Source organism: Anolis carolinensis, chromosome 5 (genome assembly GCF_035594765.1).
Source record: "Anolis carolinensis isolate JA03-04 chromosome 5, rAnoCar3.1.pri, whole genome shotgun sequence".
Lineage (NCBI taxonomy): Eukaryota > Metazoa > Chordata > Lepidosauria > Squamata > Dactyloidae > Anolis > Anolis carolinensis.
In genome coordinates, this window is record NC_085845.1 from 158,405,676 (window position 1) to 158,425,298 (window position 19,623).

The 19,623-nt window shown below is 38.0% G+C and overlaps 1 protein-coding gene across 9 annotated transcripts in view; it reads right to left on the reverse strand.

Moving 5' to 3' along the window:
* The window catches only part of ppfia2 (PTPRF interacting protein alpha 2), a 341,653-nt gene that overhangs the window by 138,451 nt on the left and 183,579 nt on the right, over positions 1-19,623 (reverse strand). The gene's annotated exons all lie outside the window — the stretch shown is intronic.

Sequence of the window (19,623 nt, forward strand, 5' to 3'; positions counted from 1 at the left end):
GAGTCTGCTGAATTGAAAGGCTTGGTGAAACAAAACATATTTTAAAAAGAAGCAAAGAAACATCAATATTTTTTAATTTTCACTCCATTGTCATGGCTCACCATACCTTTCTTTGAAGAACAGAAGTAATGTAGAAATACATGAAATACATGCACATGTTGGCTGCAATATTATTAAACAGTATACAGCTAATTAAAAACTTTTAGAAAATCAAGAGTTGTATGCACAATGCTTTGAAGTTGATTTGAGAGATTTAAAGCATATATAGGTTTTTCCTTTGGTTCAAGATGTAGTGAAGTTGGACCTAACCATATCCAAGCAATGGAACTTTTGATCAGCAGAAACATTATCATCATCCTCTTCTTCTATTCTGACTTTCCTGTTTCCTTTAAGCTTAGCTACAATACTCACAGTATCTTATGAAGGAGAATTGAAGGGGGACTAGGCAAATTAACTTAGTTTTAAGAATCTGCTTGTGATTGCAACCATGTTGTAGACTCTCTTAAGATGTGCTTGCATTTCAAGATTTACTCCTACATTGCGGGATCCCACAGAATGCTATAAGGTCAACTAATAACTTGTACATGAGCATCTCTGTGATACTGAACAGATTTCATTCAGTTTAAGAAAACATCAGTCTAGATTTGCTTGTAGCCCATATTTAAATTCAGCGTGTTTATCTATTCACAACATCATCAAGTATAAGGTATTTTGTGTCTCACAGATTTATTAACTTTAGCTATCCCGAATCATACAAACATCATACTAAGATTTGATACACATCTATATTTGATAATTTGAGACACAGAATTGAAAAAAAAATCTGTTTTTGTTGGCTTCTTCGCAAAAGTAACCTTAGTCATAGTAACATTATGAAACATGATTTTCCATCTCAAGCTTTGTTGGTGGGAAAGAGAGAGTGGGCCTTTTTTGGTGGCTGCCCAACGACTCTGAAGGTCCCTGCCCAGAGAAACCAGAATGGCCTCCCCTTCCTACTATCCTTCCGGCAGCAGACTAAAACCTTTTTATTCAAACAGGCTTTTAAAGATAGAGATATTTGAGATCTAGTCGAGGGTGCTATGGTTTTTAACTTTAAATATGTTTGATGGAGTTTAAATGAATTTTTAAATACTTATTGTGTTTAATTCCATTTTAATGTACATATATTTTAAATTGGATACTAATACTTTTATGTTAAGCCACTTTGAGTGCCCTTTGGGATGATAAAGTAAGGTATGAACAAAAATAATAAACATAATAATAAACATAATAATAATAATAATAATAATAATAATAATAATAATAATAATTATTATTATTATTATTATTCTGGCAGAAACCAGTGCAGGTGGTCCCGGTGGTGATGGGCACACTGGGTGCCATGCCAAAAGATCTCAGCCGGCATTTGGAAACATTGACAAAATTATGATCTGCCAACTGCAAAAGGCCACCCTCCTGGGATCTGCGCACATTATCCGAAAATAGATCACACTAGGACACTTGGGAAGTGTTCAACTTGTGATTTTGTGAAACGAAATCCAGCATATCTATCTTGTTTGCTGTGTCATAAAATAATAAAATAATAATAATAATAATAATAATAATAATAATAATAATAATTCCTGGGTTATAAATCCCAATTCCTAATTAGTTATATCATAAAAATATGGGAAAGGTGTATTCAACTACAAAAGCAGCCCTGTAGCAACAATTCAACATAGTTTGTAGAAGCCACAAAAAGGTTTCTGGAGTATAACAACTACTTTCAAAGTAACTACAGCAAAATTAAACAGGAATAACACTTTCAAACCAGGAACAGAACAATTTCAAATTTTGTTACATAGTTTAATCAATTATATATACTTTTGTAATATATTTCAGGCAAGCTATATCTTTCTTGTTTAGTTCAACTATTAAATTATGATAACATTTTTTTCTCCCTGAGAGCTTATTTCAGAAGGTGCTACTGTAGAACACAAAAAAAAATCTTGTAAAACTTCTTTCATTGAAAGAAAATAATCAAGTTTTTCTACAAAAACAGTTTGTGAGGAGTACTTTTAAAAGATGTAAGACTAAATTATCAAAACAGATTTGTCTACTCTGAAATTACTTAGAGCAACGAGTGCAACAATTTTGTTTGTGGGCAAAGTGCATATATCTGGGGTTGACCATAGATATTTGTAATAAGAGTATGAATCTAACTCAGTAAGGGGTCTTCCAGACATAGTTTAAAACATCTTCTTTGGTGTGGGTTTAAATCCACCCCCCCCCCCCGACAAAATCAGGCTTTCTCAGTGGGATGTCTAGATGCCATCCTGGTAACTACCGGGATTTATTTATTTCGTGTCAAAAGCATTGCATAACAAATACATTTTAAAATGATGAAAAAAAAACTACCGGGATGGCAAGCAGTCACCCTAAAATCCCCCCAAAAAACTATCCTGAAAACTTTGAAAAATGTAGCAGGTCACCATTACAATTGTCCTGGAGTCCTCCTGGCATGTAGAAATGATGTGCCAGGAGATTGGGGGGGGGGGGGGCAGCTGAGGAGGAAAATTGCTCTTCACCCCTCAACCACTCAAACATATATGTGAGAAATAAAAATTGAATGATTGCCATCTAGGCAATTACTAGAACATTTTGGAAGGGGTTTGACCAATGAAAATGGTATAAATGGCATGCTGCCTAAAGTCTTCCTTTACCTTGAAGATTAAAGATCACAGCATGTGAAATTTTATTTACATGGTCCTGGCATAGGACCCAGAATCAGCTTTCATTGGTTGAAAGATACGATTTATATTACCCACTCTCTTCAGGTCCATCAAAGTTGCCTTTGTGACTGTCATGTTATCTATAACAGTCAGCTTGTTCTATGCAGGCATTATCTTTTGTTGTTAAGAGTACTGAATCAAGCAGACTGTTTTTGTTTCTGACTCCTCTTCCTTCAAAAATAAATCAGTTTCTTTTGGCTTTTGCCCTATCATCCTCAGCCAGCCAATTAACATTGTGGAAATAATCTCTAACCATTTATTTGAGAGGAGTCTGGTCAAAGCCAATCACATTACTGGCTGCGATTCCCAGCCTTGGTGTTTCCCCCTTTTTGCACACCCCATCATGTACAACTCTCCTCCTTTTTTAAATTTTTTTTTTAAATTTGATACATGATCCTAAAAATTCACAATTTTTGCCGTACATGACTTATTTCAGTATACATTATTCCAAAAGTAACTATTCCTTAAATGACAATTTAAACGATCAATTAAAATGTATCCTCCACCACCCCCACCCTCCCCCCATTCCCCCCACCCCCCTGGAACAACAATTCAAAATATTGTCATTGCATCAGTTTAACTGTGTACAACTCTCCTTCTGATCTGTGCCATCCTAATTTGCCCATCTTCTTAGGAGACTCCTATACCTTAAAAAGACTCCTTAGCTTTCTCTCTTTCCATCCAATATGCTTGCATCTATCCCATAAAACTTCACTAACTTTCTCAGATATTAACAGGGAGGCTTAGTAAAATAATTGTTTTTTTAAAAGCATAACCTTTCTGTCTCCTTAGAAAGAAATATAATCAGAATTAAAATCATTGCATTGACTTTTTCATATTGAGGAAGGAAAAATGCAATCAAAATACAAAACAAAAAAGAATGCTATTGATTTCATTCATTTGCAGCATTACTACCTATAGGGAAATCAGGATAATTTCCTTTTTGGTTCTCTAGTCTAATATATATTCAGATCTATTTTCTACTGTGTGTTCAATTGAACTATAAGTAAAAAATGATCATACACCTATGGCTACCAAGAAGGAATTTCCCAAAAGTGATTAGATGTGCTTCACAGGTCTGCTGCAGCAGAAAGTAATAATGTACCCATTTGCACACAGTGGGAAGTGCTGTAGTACAACATATTTGTCATGGTTTGAGGCATCCCATTATTATGGGTAGAGAAATACAGATTTTTAAGCTGCTTGTATCTTCTACAACCTTTAGAAACTATCACGAGGCTGCAGCTGTAACATGAGCCATCTATCTGCTGACTGCCTGTGTCTGAGATGCATCAGCCTGAAAACTGAGACAGTTTTTGGGTTCAATAAGCACATACTTTAAAGACCTATGATTTCATCAGTATGCACACTGTTTGACTATTAATAACTCTGTGAACAATCATCTGACAATCTATCTACCTCTTTGTGATGAGTCTTTCTGTACTTAATGAGTCTATTTTTTGGTGGACATGGCAGACACGTCTGCTGCTAGAGCTCTAGGCAAAGCCTTACTAACTTGGTAGAACATCCAAAAACGTGTGAATAGCCTTTGAGAGCCCAGGTTCACCATCATGCTCTGATGAGGTAGAATAATAATATTGTATGGAGACAATATGGAGAGATGGCAGGATGGAATATGAGCTGAGGTGAGTGCATGAATTCAGGTATTGAAATGCAACTAGCATTTCAATACCTGAATTCAGTTGGGCTTATCCTGAAGAAAGCAAGCATAGCCTGAAAGTTCAAATATACAGTGGTGACTGGCAACAAACCAGGGAGTAATCCTTCCTATACCAACTTGTTTGTATTGTTCTGGAAAATCATTCACATCTAGGTGGTTCATTTCCATTGGTCTACCCTATATAATTCTGGAGGTCCATTGTCTAGCTGTCAGGCTTGCACATACCACACCACACCCCCCTTCACACCAAGGAATCTTTATTCAACCATAGAGAAAATCTGGGTACAACTCAGTGTTTAGAAAGACATCCCAATTTTTACTGGGATCACCATTGTGGAGCTTCTTATTTTCCTTTTCAGACACAACTGTATCAACAAGACTGAATGGTTTGGCACTGATTGGCACCTTTTCTTGGCAAGGTTTATTCAGAGATGGTATAACATTGCATTTATCTTAGGCCAAGAGAGTGTAACTTGCCCACGACTGAGCAAGCATGTGAATCCTGTCAAGGCCATAGCTGGGGGGGGGGGGTTAAAGGGTTCAACACCCCCCCCCCCAAACCTGGTTTACTCATGAATTTTAACTGGTTGACCAATTTATGCGTAAACCTTTTTTTTTTAACCTGACACAGTTCGGAGGGGGGGGGGGTTTGAACTTTTAACACCCCCCCCCCCCGGCTACAGCCCTAATCCTGGTCACTCAGCAGACCTAGGACCTCATCACATTTAGTTCCCTAATGCTGGTGATAGCAGGGGGATTTTCTGGGTATCGTGGCAAATCTGTGGAGTAGCAGGGGAATCCATCGCCTCTGCACCATGCATTGCTCACAGTACTGCCTTCCCCATCACACAGTGGAAAGTGTCACTGCCCAGTTTCCCCCTGCTCTTTCTCTGTTGCTGGCAACGAGAACACAGGTAGCCTCCCATGTTCTCCTTGCTCTGTCGTAGGACACTGAGATCACAGTTCCTAGACTGAATCTTGCTAGAAATAGCTATGCCTCATGTGAACTGTGCTCTCAGAGTCCTACAATGGGACTGAAAGCCTGTCCATAGGTGATGAAGTCCATAGTTTAACACTAAAACCTCTGTATCATGCTAGATCCACACTGTCACTAACAGGGCTTTTTTATTCTCAAAATTGTTGTTGTTGTTTTTTTAACAAAACAACAGTAAAAAGCAGATCACTCATTACAAAAAAAGGCCATTAGGAAAATGTGGGTACTAACTTCATCTTTGTAATATAACATATAGTCCCTGGTTTCCTTAGTTTCATCCTTGTTCCTGCTGCCACTCAAACTGTTAAGGACATTTCAGGCTACAGAGAACAATGCTATTGGCTCTGATCCAGTTCCACAGACACTGTCTGTTCCCTAGCAAAAGCAAAACATTGCTAGCTGCCTCCTGCTATATGCTGTGACAAGGAAGTGCATTGAACCAGTGTAGCAGAAACAGTACCAGCTGCTTTGTTTCTGTTGGGTTCAGTTCAAGGTGTTTGACAGTTTGATTAGCTCTTCATGGCCAGAGACTCACATCTTCCTCAAAAACCAGACTTTATTAGCTATTCAGCAAATATTAGTGTGAGCAATAGATGAAGAAGCATTCTCTACCACTGCTGTTCTACTCCAGCCCCCACGCTTTAGCAAGTCTGCAGCAAGACAGTGACCACGTGTGGCTGAGTATGGTTTCATAGGTTAATGTACTCAGAGTTCCCAGTTGTGCAAAGTGCCAATGTCATGTTCAGCATCACTACAAACTTTCCCCTCCACCACATGGAATATGCCAGAAAAGGAAAACTGGAATATGAATGTATGTTCCCATTATCCCTCTATACGTATAGCCTTTGAAAGCCTAAAAGTATTGTAACTTGTTTGCTTGAATAAAGTCTCTTTTGCCTGTCTACCATTTTTTTCCATTAAGAGCACTGACACCAGAAGCAGAGATATCACTGCACTGTTGTCCTGAAATCATGATGTTGTTTCCTCTTGAAAACAGATTCCACCCTCTTGCCTCCCTCTCACTTTCATAGGGCTTAGAATATGCATCTGTCTATCTGTTAATTCTGCTTAACCATTCTGATTTTTCCTTACTAGTATAGGAGCTGAGAGTAATGATTATTAATCTATTTGATGTTAGGAATTTGTAGTATTTTCCCCCAGTGTGCCACGAACCAGCATCATATTTCTGCCCATTGACTACAACTGTTTCTTTCCTGGAAAGCTGCAGCAATCTGGCACTTTGCTACAAACCATCACTTTGGGTAATACTGGTTAAGGGTATTATTAAAGATAATTGTTACTCTTATTTTTAACTAAGTTTACCATTTTTATTTTGCATTTATTTTGCAACGGGTTTGAGTTAAAAAAAAAAAAGGAAGATATTGTACATGCAAAATCCCCTACATATTTCTGGTTTCCTTCCAGTTTACTGTCCTCTGCCAAACTTTGGCATACATCACATAGATAATTTCAAAATCACAAGGTTTGAAAGCAGTTCTTAGTCATAGGTAAGAACGTGACACTCTGAATCATGATAATAAATCTTTTAAGGAAACAGTATTTTCTTGAAGATCTTCCAAAAAACTATCAGCACTTATGCCCACACAGAAACCAAGCTACAAAAAGACTTACTGCATCAATTAGTATTTCTTCTATTTCCACATTAGAATAACACACAAAAACAGAGTTTGAAGCTTTGTGTCTTTGTAAAAAGCTCCCTTGAAAGAGAAAAGGAAAATTGGATTATGTTATTGGTTTAAATAAAAGTATGACTGAACAGTCATTCCGTTGAGACAGCTTTTTCCAACCTAGTGCCCTAAGATGTGTTCGACTGCAGCTCCCCTCTTCCCTAGACAAAAAAGACACACTGGCTGGGATGATGGGATTTGTGGTCCAACATGTTTTTATATTTTAGCTATCTTTTGAAAACTATTTTAAATAATTTTTTATAATATGACTGTTATATATTATGTTATCAGTTATGGGTTTAGCAGTATTTGGTGATAACCCATGTGGTTAGCCGCCTTGGGTCCCATATTGGGAGAAATCAAAGATAAAAATTAATTCATTAAACCCATCAATTGGAAACCCACCTAGAATTGGAGACAGCTAGAAAAAGCAAAGCTCAGGGAGTTAGGAGTCACAAAAATATATTTTGCTCACAAAGGCTCAAAGTGGGAAAACAAAAACAATTTCACTATGAAAAGTAGTTCAGATTGAAGTGCAAACTTCCAGGTTATGCTGTGTTGTAGAGTTGATATATTAATGTGTTGTGATTATCATGTCATTTTATATTGTTGTATTTTATATTGTGTATTTTATACTGTGGTATTTTATTGTATGTTGTTGGGCTTGGTCCCCATGTGAGCTGGGAGATGGGGCGGGATACAAAAATAAAGTTATTATTATATTATTGTTATTATTATGAACGTGCATATCTTTACATAGCCATCGTATGATTCACCCAAATACCTCTTGTGAACGAAACAGTCAACTCTTCTACAAAGCCAACAATGCATGTGCAATAAAGAACACCAGTGTCTTGAAAACATATCCTGAGTCCACCTGTTGCTGTTTTAGAGATGACAGGGACACACACACTGAGAGAACTGTACTTTGGTGACCCACTTTTGCCAGGAGAAGAAGTTCATTTTCTCCACCCACCAAAAGCATCTGATGAATATATCTGTATAAGAATCAGAGTTGTGACTAATGTAAAACTCAAGTCTCCAGGGAAAATAAAAGGAATAAAAATAAACTAGACTGCCAACATTGGCATTTTATGCACATCCTTACACAAACCTTTTTCTCAGCCACAGCCAGCCAAAGTTATTTTGGTGCTTGGGGCCAGACACTCAACCAAAGTTGGCTGAGTTATTTTGACACCTAAGACAGAAAATGAAACAAGTGACTCTCTATGGAGATAAAGATACCATGGCAATAAATAGCATAACTCACAATATGCTGTCCTTTCATGATAGCTGAAATCACGAATAGCTGCCTCACACTGCCCAACATCTTAACCTGCAGTAGCAGATATAGTGACCTACTGTCCCCAGCAATCTCCTAGTTCATCTGTTCCTAAAGGCATCATTATAAATTTAGTCCTACGAATAATAGGAATAAATTTCACACTATTTTAGGTCTCAACTGCCCTAGAGAGAGAGGAGAGTTACTGGCAAACTGACTGCAAGGTTTATATTGCATCTTAACTGTCTACATTGCTCATTGTCAATAGCCATTAAAGAAGACAACCATAATTCAAAAACTTATTTTCCTGCCAAGTTCTTATTGTGTCTAGAGTATTAGATGAAAGCTTATGTGGTTCAGAGGTTATAGCACTCTTGATTAAGACAAGGAAGCCCTGGATCAGCTCCCCAGTTAGTCATGGAGCTCACCAGGTAATTGTTGTATGCACTCAAATTGTTTACCTAACATGGGGTTTAATTCACAAAATTTGTTCAGAGGGGTTTGCCATTGCCTTCCTATGATGCTCAGAGAGTAGATTTCCATGACCAAGTCGAGATTCGAACCCTGGTCTCTGGAGTTCATTATTTAAACCACTGCACTACTCAGGCTTTCTTGCAGCTATTCCTTTTTTAATATAATCCACTTCACAGGACTATTGTAAGAAGAAAAATGGGGGAAACTGTGTGTGAGCTCCCAGGAGAGAAAGCAAGGAGAGAGAGAGAGAGAGAGAGAGATTAAGACAATATACCTTAATAAATATGCAATCTTCATTATAGGGTTCTTGGAAAAATATATTATTTAGAGGAAGTCAATCATTGCCTAGGTTTTCATAGTTAAACAAGAATTCCAACCCTGGACTCCCAGAGTCCTAGTCCAAATAGACTATATCAAGATGGATCCTCTCAATTACAAAATGCACCCACTGGATTGGATCCAGCTTAAGTTAGCATGCTTTAGTCTTCTGGAATTAATAGGATAAATTAGTCCATTAGACTCATTTAAGCCTTACTGACTCAACCTCCTCATGTGAAGTACAATATCTTTTTATAATTGTATTTATATCTCAGTGAGAGGGGTCTAGCATTAGTTATCGGTTGCCACCCAGACATATTGCAAATGTGGGAGAAAACCTCAAAGCCCACTAACAGAGCACCAATGATCTGGCAAACATGTTAATACCAACTGTGGTCCCATCCTGCCAACTATATTATTTGTAACTCTCCTCTCTCACTAATTGTACATGACTCTCTCCCTGTCACAAAAAACTTGACAAATCATAAATCACACTCAGCATTTGTCTTTGTCAAATGTAACTGTTAAGTTAAAACTAAACAACAGAAATATTTCACTTGCTCCTTGACAGATTGTATAATTCCTCTGTGATAACACTTTATCTTATTCTATGCAGTTTGCTAAAGGAGATGTGAGACAGGTGAGAAAGAAGAAAAGATGGACACCGATGGTGCAATGCTTATTCTACAAGAGAAATTGGTATCTGTAAGGTATGAAAGGATGAAATCACTTTAAAAAGGGCTCTAAGACTTCAGTTACTAGGGAAAGCAGAGAAGAAATTCATAGGGGAAATCAGGCAATGTGTTAAGCAAAAGCCACACAGTGGGGTGGGCTCTAGGTGATTTTGACTGTTGAAGAGAAAACAGAATATGACTCTACATAAAGACAAAGCAGGGGAAAAAAATCTAAAGCAAAAGCCTCAATGTGTTCTAACAAGGTAATCCTTAGGCAGCATGAGATAGCAACCCCAGGCAGCAGATGTTGGGTGCCATGTAGGAGCTGCAAATTGTATTTTACTAACAGAGCTAGGGAGAGGAACACATGGGATTATCTTCTTCAAATGCCAGAATTCCTTGGCTGGTTTTGGGTACTACACACCTTGACAGGGTGAAGGTAACATTTGCTCCTCTACCTCAGGCAGCAAAATGTCTTAAGGTAGCTCTGCATTGTGGAATCCTTCCTGAAGATAAAATAACAATTTTCTTCAAAGATTTAAGAAGTACATAGGGAAGGTCCTGGCAGTGAAGTGAACCTTTCTGAGACCAGGATGTCTTCACCTGGAAATCTGAACAATGATGGTTTGAGAAACAGCTTCAAGTGACTGAAGGCTTTTAACACTGTTGGAGTCTTGTGGGGAAAAGAATGTACCTGTGCTTTCCATTCCATCGATGCCAAAAAGCATAGAAAATAACAAACAGAAGATGGATTAGAAAAGGGAATGGGAACCTGTGATCCTTCAGATATGACACCATCAACTCCAACCAACATGGTTAACTATCAAAAATGATAGGATTTAGAGTCCAACTGCATTCAAAGAATAACTAGTTCTCACCTCTGGAGTAGAAAGACAATCAGAAAACACTAATGCATGAATGTAAAAATTGTTGAATTGATAGCTATGTGCTAGGGAACCTCAATCATATTTTAATTTTTGATTAATGTCTTGAAAAAAAATCACATCCCTATTTCTATGCTGTTGTAACTGTATGATCTAGGTAAAATATCATTACAGAGCAAGATTTTGTCATCAGTATAATTAGATACAATTTTTATCCTTTGGTAAAAACTGAGAGAAATTGAATGTATGGTAATCCTCCATAGCAAAAAATAGTAATGACATTCTGCAGAGCTACAGTAGACATATTCCATGAAACACCTGTGCCAAATTGACAGCTTAAAAATCCTAATCAAGAGCACTATATCTATCTGTTGTATACAAGCTAGTGCTCTAGAAATGTATAATCAATTTGAGATAAAGCACATATTAAAATAGAATCTGAAGAACAAAGAAAACAATACTTTAAAAATCATTATTTCATGACCAAACAACTGGATTTCCAGACTGCTATGATACTGTAGTGCACAGGAGAACATTTGTTTTAGACAATTTTCACAATCAATTAACATGGCAAATGGCTTTTTGCTCTTTTGTAAAAATTAAATGGCTTCACCAAAAATAGATAGGAGAAAATGGCATCCATGTGTGTATGTGTGTTTGTTTGGGAGTGTTTCTAACCTTTACCCATTACCTATACCCTACAACATGGTATATTTCACTGTCTGTTCCTATCTTCACTCTATATACTGTCTCTTGTTACACTTCAGTATCACCAACTTCTCACTCATCATGGAACTTGTTATGTTTATCTACAGAGTGATGTGACCATATTTAAGAAGTGGCAGGTGCTGGAAGAGAGCAATAGTATGGGGATATGGTGAGCAGAGACAAGAAAGGAATTGGACAAAAGGTCTTGAAATTCCAATTGCTGAAGGATATTTTTAACACTTCCTTAGCCTTTGAAGCCTAGCTTGGTGGAACTGAAAATATTATAGTATGGTGTGGGCAGCTGTAGAATAGAATGATATATTGGAACACTCATTGTCTTATAGATGACTGTAACAAACAGAGTCATCTTGTGCCCTCCATTTGCCAATATGACCATTTCAGACATGAGAATTGTTATTTTTGTTTCTCATACTGTTATTGCCAATACTGAATTACAAATTTTCTTGGTTGCTTTTACAGTTTCTCTGGATATTTCTCTGTTAAGCCTCTCTACCACAGTGAAGAACATAGTGGTATCTTTCCTCTCTACTCACATCTCTTTCCTTCTGAAAGTAAAGGGTGGCTCTCAAAACACTTGTTGTGCATACTAGAGATATGACTTCATCACACAGAATTAAATAAGCGTTTCTACACACTTAAGAAACTGCCAGGGATTGTACCCTTCACATGACACAATCTTCAAATGTGGGGCAGAGATATCTTGCCACTTCTAAAGTGTGAGTTTTCCCCATGATCCCAGAGTTGATTGGCAAGTGACTTATTTTTCAATTCTCTGTGTTGAGACGTGTAAAATGCCCAATTTAATATGTGATTGGAATCCCCCCCTTGCCTGTTTGTAAATAAAACAATGACATCATCATGAAGGGAGGAGCTGAGATGGGCAGAATTTCTTTCTGCCGCCATTACCATTTTGGGACTGAGCAGGTATAGCAAACAAGACATTCAAAACATTCAGAGATTGATAAAAAATGTTTCAAAAGGCATTACAAAATTAGGGGGTGCTGGCGTTTCATTTCTAAAATATAGTTAGTGAAAATTTCATCACTATAATGAGAGTAATGAAACTTTGTTACTTTTTCATTATAGTAATTGAGCACATAGGGAAACTTCAGGAGCTCCTTTCTCCCTCATTTTTACAACTATTGGGGTGAAACTTGCAACAATGGCAGAACACATTCACAACTGTTAGCCCACCACATTTCAGAATGTTTCACTCATCCACTGATTTTATAAACAACATTTTAAAAAATCTACAAGAGCTATCTGTTTGAATTTTCTGTACAATGACCCAAGATAACAGGAGATCATTCCCTCCAGCTTTCAGAAATATTCATACATCTAATTTTAGGGATTTTTTTTTTGAAATTTTGACAAAAACCTTAAAAAAAACAAAACCAAAAAGTCACAACAGCTATTTCATTTAATGTCTCCCATATTAACCAATAGAACTTCCATTTAGGGATTTCTTCCATCCCAGCAAAAGATTTACTTACTAGCTCTCTCCTATCTTGATTGGGGCTTTCTGATGCTAAGCAGAATTCTGAAAAATGTGGTTTAGGGCAGGGCCTTTTGAATGCTCTGCCTAGTCGCATTCCCTAACAAAATGAAGTTCAACAGGGACAAATGCAAGATACTCTGCATAGGCAGAAAAAAGAAATGCAAAGATACAGAATGGGGGACACCTGGCTCAACAGCAATATGTGTGAAAAGGATCTTGGAGTCCTCGTGGACAACAAGTTAAACATGAGCCAACAATGTGATGCAGTGGCTAAAAAAGCCAATAGGATTTTGGCCTACATCAATAGGAATATAGAGTCTAGAACCATGGAAGTCATGCTACCCTTCTATTCCGCCTTGGTCAGACCACACCTGGAATACTGTGTCCAATTCTGGGCACCACAATTGAAGGGAGATGTTGACAAGCTGGAAGGTGTCTAGAGGAGGGCGACTAAAATGATCAAGGGTTTGGAGAACAAGCCCTATGAGGAGTGGCTGAAAGAGCTGGATATGTTTAGCCTGAAGAAGAGAAGGCTGAGAGGAGAGATAATGGCCATGTATAAATATGTAAGGGGAAGTCATAGGGAGAAAGATTGTTTTCTGCTGCCCTGGAGACTAGGACATGGAACAATTTCTTTAAACTACAGGAAAGGAGATTCTACCTGAACATTAGGAAGAACTTCCTCACTGTGAGAGCGGTTTGGCACTGGAACTCTCTGCCCCAGAGTGTGGTGGAGGGTCCTTCTTTGGAGGCTTTTAAGCAGAAGCTGGATGGCCATTTGTTGGGGGTGCTTTGAATGCGATTTCCTGCTTCTTGGCAGGGGGTTGGACTTGATGGCCCATGAGGTCTTTTCCAACTCTAAGATTCTATGATTCTCTGATTCTATGTTTCCCAGAATTATGTGTTTTCTTTTCCAGCAAACTTTGTTTTCCTGCTGCTGCTTCCATCCTCTAATGGCCAGAGGCCATTAAAAGAGAAACGGCAGCCTTTTCAACTTAGCTTTGCTTTCTTGCACTGAAAATGAAACTGACTTTAGGAGCCTTCCAAGATTTACAAAATGTAAATGAAGAAGCATTGGGAAAGTTTTGATTCTTAAGTTTTCAGCACAGGCCATGTCTGCACGTCAGATATTGTGTTGTAAGTACGAATTTAACTAATTTGACATGATTTACAACAATTAACGAAAAATCACACACCCCTAGAAAATAGCAAGCATGCAAATCCTGTGCTTCGTGTTTCTGTACCTTTAACAAGCTCCCCCTTTCAGCTCCCTCTTCCTGTTTTTGGTCAAAGAAGTTATTTTGAACTCTTGTCTGACACTCTAAAGGACAGCAGAGAGATATTTAAGAGAGCTAAAGCTTCCTCCTCCCACCCTGTAAGAATGCAAGAATAACTCTGCTATATATGTTGTTTTTTGGGCTGTAAGATTTTGGGCTGTCCAAATGTATCTCCCTCTACAACCCATCTTGGAGGTTAAGATCATTGAGGGAGGCCCTGCTCTCAGTCCCGCAAGCATGACTGGTGGGGACGAGAGACAGGATCTTCTCAGTGGTGGCCCCGTGGCTCTGGAACTCTCTCCCTTATGACAACAGAACAGCCCCATCCATTCTGTCTTTTAGGAAAAAACCTAAGACACGGGTATGGGACCAAGCATTTGAGCAAAAATCATAGCTGTGCAATAATACTTTTTAAAGTATTAACTAATGGACTGATTCTGGACTACAATTTTGAACTTGCATGATTTTAATTGTTGTTTTAATAATTTATGTTTTAATGTTTGATTTTAATTGTATTTTTGGAATTTGTATGTCAGGATCGAATTGCTGCCGGTTGTGAGGCTGCCCTGAGTCCCCTTTGGGGTGAGAAGGGCAGGAAACAAGTATGGGAAATAATAATAAATAAATAACTCCAAAAGAGAGAAGTTTTATAAATAAGAAAACAAGGGAGGGACAGTGGGGGAAACAAGTCTTTACTGTGTGATGGCAAATCAAACAGATAAATCTTAAAGAAAGTAGAGATAATGATTAGGTGTGAATTCAGGACTGTAGACAAGGGGGGGGGGGTTAGGGGTTTATGAATTTTAACTGATTAACCAAATCTCTATGAGTATCCACTGAAGTTTATCTATCTTGAGTGTCCACTGAATTTTATAAATGGAGCCTGATTTTTTAATTATTTTGCGTTATGGAACTACTCTTCATGATTCACTAAAAAAAGTTTCAAGCCCCCCCCCCCCCCCCAAATATTTTTCTGGCTATGGTCCTAGGTGTGATGGAGGTAGGAAAATCTTCCATTTAATTTTAAAACAGATTATGCTGAAGCTGTATGGAAAACCTACTTTCTCAAACATTTGACCTGTTCTGTGGGATGAAGCCCTTTGTGCTGTGTTCCAATGTGGTTTCTGTTCCACCCCATGAAAGATTGCATTCATGTCTATTCAAAATCAAATCCTCTTTAACCCAATGGAATTTGGTCAGGTAAGTGCAAATGGATTGTAGTCTCACCCTAAAGGAATTTTGTGTTTTCTCTGTTGAAGAAAGCATTCAAAGAAGAACAAATCCATTTGGCTTACTAAATGTGTTCGTGGCCATGCTGTTTATGCTTTGTGAATAAAACAAATTGAAGGCAGAATAAGAGATGCATCTGAAATTGCTCTGAAACACCTTAATTTGCTTTCTTGTAGCCATAAACTCTCCCAATCTTTTCTTAGTAGAAAGGGAACATCACACACTGTTACCCAACCTTGAAAACAATTGGCTTATTTTGAAAAAGCGAAGATCAGAGAAGAAAACAAAAACATCTGGATCATATCCAGAGAAATGTAACCCACACGCACCTTTCTCAATAGTTATAGTTCAGTTTGCACACTGCCTCTCTAATGAGACGATGAACAGTATTTGGAGAAAATCAGAGCAAGTGGCAGAGGTTTTCAAGGACTAATGCATTATTTCTTGAGCCCATTCTTAGAGGGAAAAGAAGCAGGAGCTGCCTTCTCCTTTGCTGCTGCCCCCACATCACCAGGTTTACAATGTTGATAGTGGCAAGAGAAGTGGGTGTTACAAAATTGCTGTTTCTAAAAAGTTAGCAGCAGCTGTTGAGCAGGAGGGTAAGTTGCTGCAAGACTTACTTCTGTCTCCCTCCTCCGATATCACGGAACAAAAGGGTATTTTTTTCTGCTGCCTTCAGCAGTGGCTATTGGAAGTGAAAGTGTTATGGTGGGAGGGAATTACAGTTTGCAAAGCTCCTTATTTATTTAATCTGCTTACTTAATCAGTTGCAGCTCCAAGAAATTTCATTGTAGTTACCATTACAGTTGCTCACTTTTGCAAAGCACCGGTCCAAGTTAATCAAGTTAATAAAAAAATTCTGAATTGTTATTTTTAGTTATTTGGAGAAGAGGGACACCAGAGTGCTACAAGTCACCATCTTGAATCATAAAACACATGACTTTGACCTCATCATATGTGCTACCACATCATGGCAAATCTGGTGGTGCCCAGCATGGGGCATAAGGAACCCATCGCCTCCTGCCCCTCATCACCCGACTTCCCCCTGTCTTATCCTACAAACTCATCAGATGGGGTAAATTTCAGCAGCAACACCAGTTCCTCTTTAGTTTTGTGATGGAGCCCTCTGTCTCCCATCCTACGATGGGGCTCCATCACAAAACATATGCCATCACCATAACATGATGGGTGGCTTCCTGTGTTACACTGGGATAAATGAGGGGAAGTGTTCACCACCCGGCTGTGGAGATGGCATACTCTAGTTCCTCTTTAGTTTTGTGATGGAGCCCCATTGTGGGATAGGAGCCGGCAGGCTTCATTGCAAAAGTAAAGAGGAACTGGTGTTGCTGCTGAAATTTACCCTGTCTGGTGAGTTTGTTAGTAGTGAGGCCCCACACCAACAGTAGCTATAAAAGTAATCAAAATGTTTTACAGCTCCATTGCTAAAAGAACAGATATCCCATATTGAGGTACAATCATAGTGTATATTAATTATTTCTTCTCTAATGCCCAAAGAAACCTAATAGCAAATACTTCATCAATTACAACAAGTTATTTCCAAGGTCTGGCGATGATTCTCTTCAACAGCATCCTGAACAAGTAGATGGGGAAACGTATCTGAACTGTTATCCTTTGTCAGGGGAGTTGCGTGATCCAAGTTTAATCTACTTAGTGAATAAATATTTGGATTCTTTGCTGGCAGGCATGCAAGCTAGCCAAAGCAGGGATTTTATTATTCTCTTTACATAACACTTTTCACCTATGAATTTCTAAAGAAAGGGGTTTTATTCTTGTACCATCCAAAAAAGAAGGGGCGAGGCTTATGTTGGGGAAAGGCTCCAATGACTCACTGTCTTGATACATGAGTGTTCTTTATCAAATATTTTGTGCTGTGATCTAGAGAGGTATACAACTAGTTCTCAGTGTGCAATTTGACTTTTATCTTCTCTCTCTCTCTTTTCTTTTTCTTTCCCACTGCATCAGTTACTTCATACAGCATCAACTTCTTTTTAATAATTCTAGAGAAAGCTCAGAAGAAATTGCAGGGCAAAACTGAAGTGGGTGTGTGGATTCATGCAGACTTTTCTGTTTGCTAAAAGGGCATACAAAGAGAAAATAGACCTGAGAAGAAATGTCATGCATCAGCAAGGTACAACACCATTGTGTAGGGGCTGGTCTTACTAACTGGGAAAGTGGGATCAAAAATGTGAACCTGGTGATACTTTGAATTTCTGAAGAGGGTTGGTGGGCTCTGATTTTAGGTAGCAATCCTAACCTTAATTAATTAATTATATATCTTTCTTACCCAAACGCCTTCAAGGAATATGCAACCATAGAAGAAGTCCTAGTAAACTACTTCTCCATAAATAATTGCAGGATTGTGTTGTCAGCGTATTTTTAAAAGATTACAGATGTCTTGCTGCTAAAATCTTGCTGCTGAAAAGAACAACTTATATAGTTGATTTTTGGATTACAGCTCCTAAAATCCTCTAGATATTCTGGCCACTGTCCATATTGATTACAGGAATCAGGCAGTTAGTTGTAGTTCTAAAAGTAAGTAGCCCAGTCCACTCAAAAGATGCAAGAGATGAGAGGTTTCACTTCAAATTCAAGACTGAATTTACTTTATTTAAAACAAAGGTAATGAAACAGAAGTCGTTTTAAGTCAGGGATGGGAAAACATGTAGCTCTCCAAAAATTGTGTGACTGTAGTGCCCATCAGCCCAAGTCCACATAGCAATGGTAAGGAATGATGACACTACAGTCCCAACAATAACAAGAAGGACATATGTGCAGCACCTCTAACCTGAGGTTAACATCCTTTCTTAACATTTGCTTTTTACGTCTCCTTCAGCTTAGAATAGATATATTTAATGAAAGAAACAAAAATTGTAGTGTCATCGAGTTCTTCAATTTGGAATTTTTCAATAGCAAATCGAGTGTGGATTGCATATGGCCCCTGTATTTCATGTAATTGATGATTCCTGCTTCACACAGTGTGAAAAAGCAACACCTAATACATGATCTCATAGGGTGTATCTCACAGTAAAATCAATGCTGCTTGATATCATCACTTTTATTGCCATGGACCAATGCTATGAAATCATGGCAATTGTAGTTTGGTAAGACACCAGCATTTTTTGGCAGAGAAGGCTAAAGAAATTGTAAAATAGCAGTATGGATGGAGTTATGGCAGTTAAACTAGTGTCAAACTACATTAATTCTACAGTATAGATGCAACCCAGGCTAGCCTTCCATTTTCCATTTCCTGGTGATGTGAAGTGCAGAAGACATGCCGCTACCTCTTAAGTAATCAAAGTAATTTACAAGTCTGATTATCAAAAAAACAAAAAAGCTGCATTTCTCTGACTCTGATGTACATGATCACATCTGCACTGTTTCAATCACAGTGTAAAAAGGAATCATGCTGTAATTTGGTAAGCAGGCAAAAACTTTCACTTGGGGCAGTGTCTTAATCAATGCATGCTGGGGGGGGGGGGGAGATGTGAAGCAAAGATTAAGAGAGCAATCCCTGAAATTTTAGAAAATCTCCACTAGGTATATGGAATGGAACATGGGGTAGGAGAAGTTTGCAGAACACTAAGGAACAGAGTTGCTGACACCCCATACTACCTGATTTTTTTGTGTTGCAAGGATGATAGTTAATAGGATACATTCTTTTCTGGGCACTCCTTTGAAGAGTGATAACTGAATACTTATATATTCTCTAACTATTTTCACATGTGAGAAACCTAGCAAGACAGCTTTTGCTAATAATCCTTCAGAGTAAGAAACCACACTTGAATGTGAATGAGAGAATTCTGCATACACATTAACTTATTCATTTGACCCATTTGATTGTTTGCAAATACTGAAGATTAAATATAAAAGACAGTCATACTTTAAATCTCAGAGACCAAATCTATCCAATTGTTCTATACTGAGATGGACATCTTGACTCCAATCCAGCTGCAGGTCTCAATTAGAGTAAAACATATTGAAACAATAAAGTTTATATAAATGTTGACTTGTCATTTAGGAAAAAAAATCTATATATTTAATCCTCAGATTTCCCCATCCCTTCCTCATCTCTCTCATAAATACAAATATAAAGCATACAGTT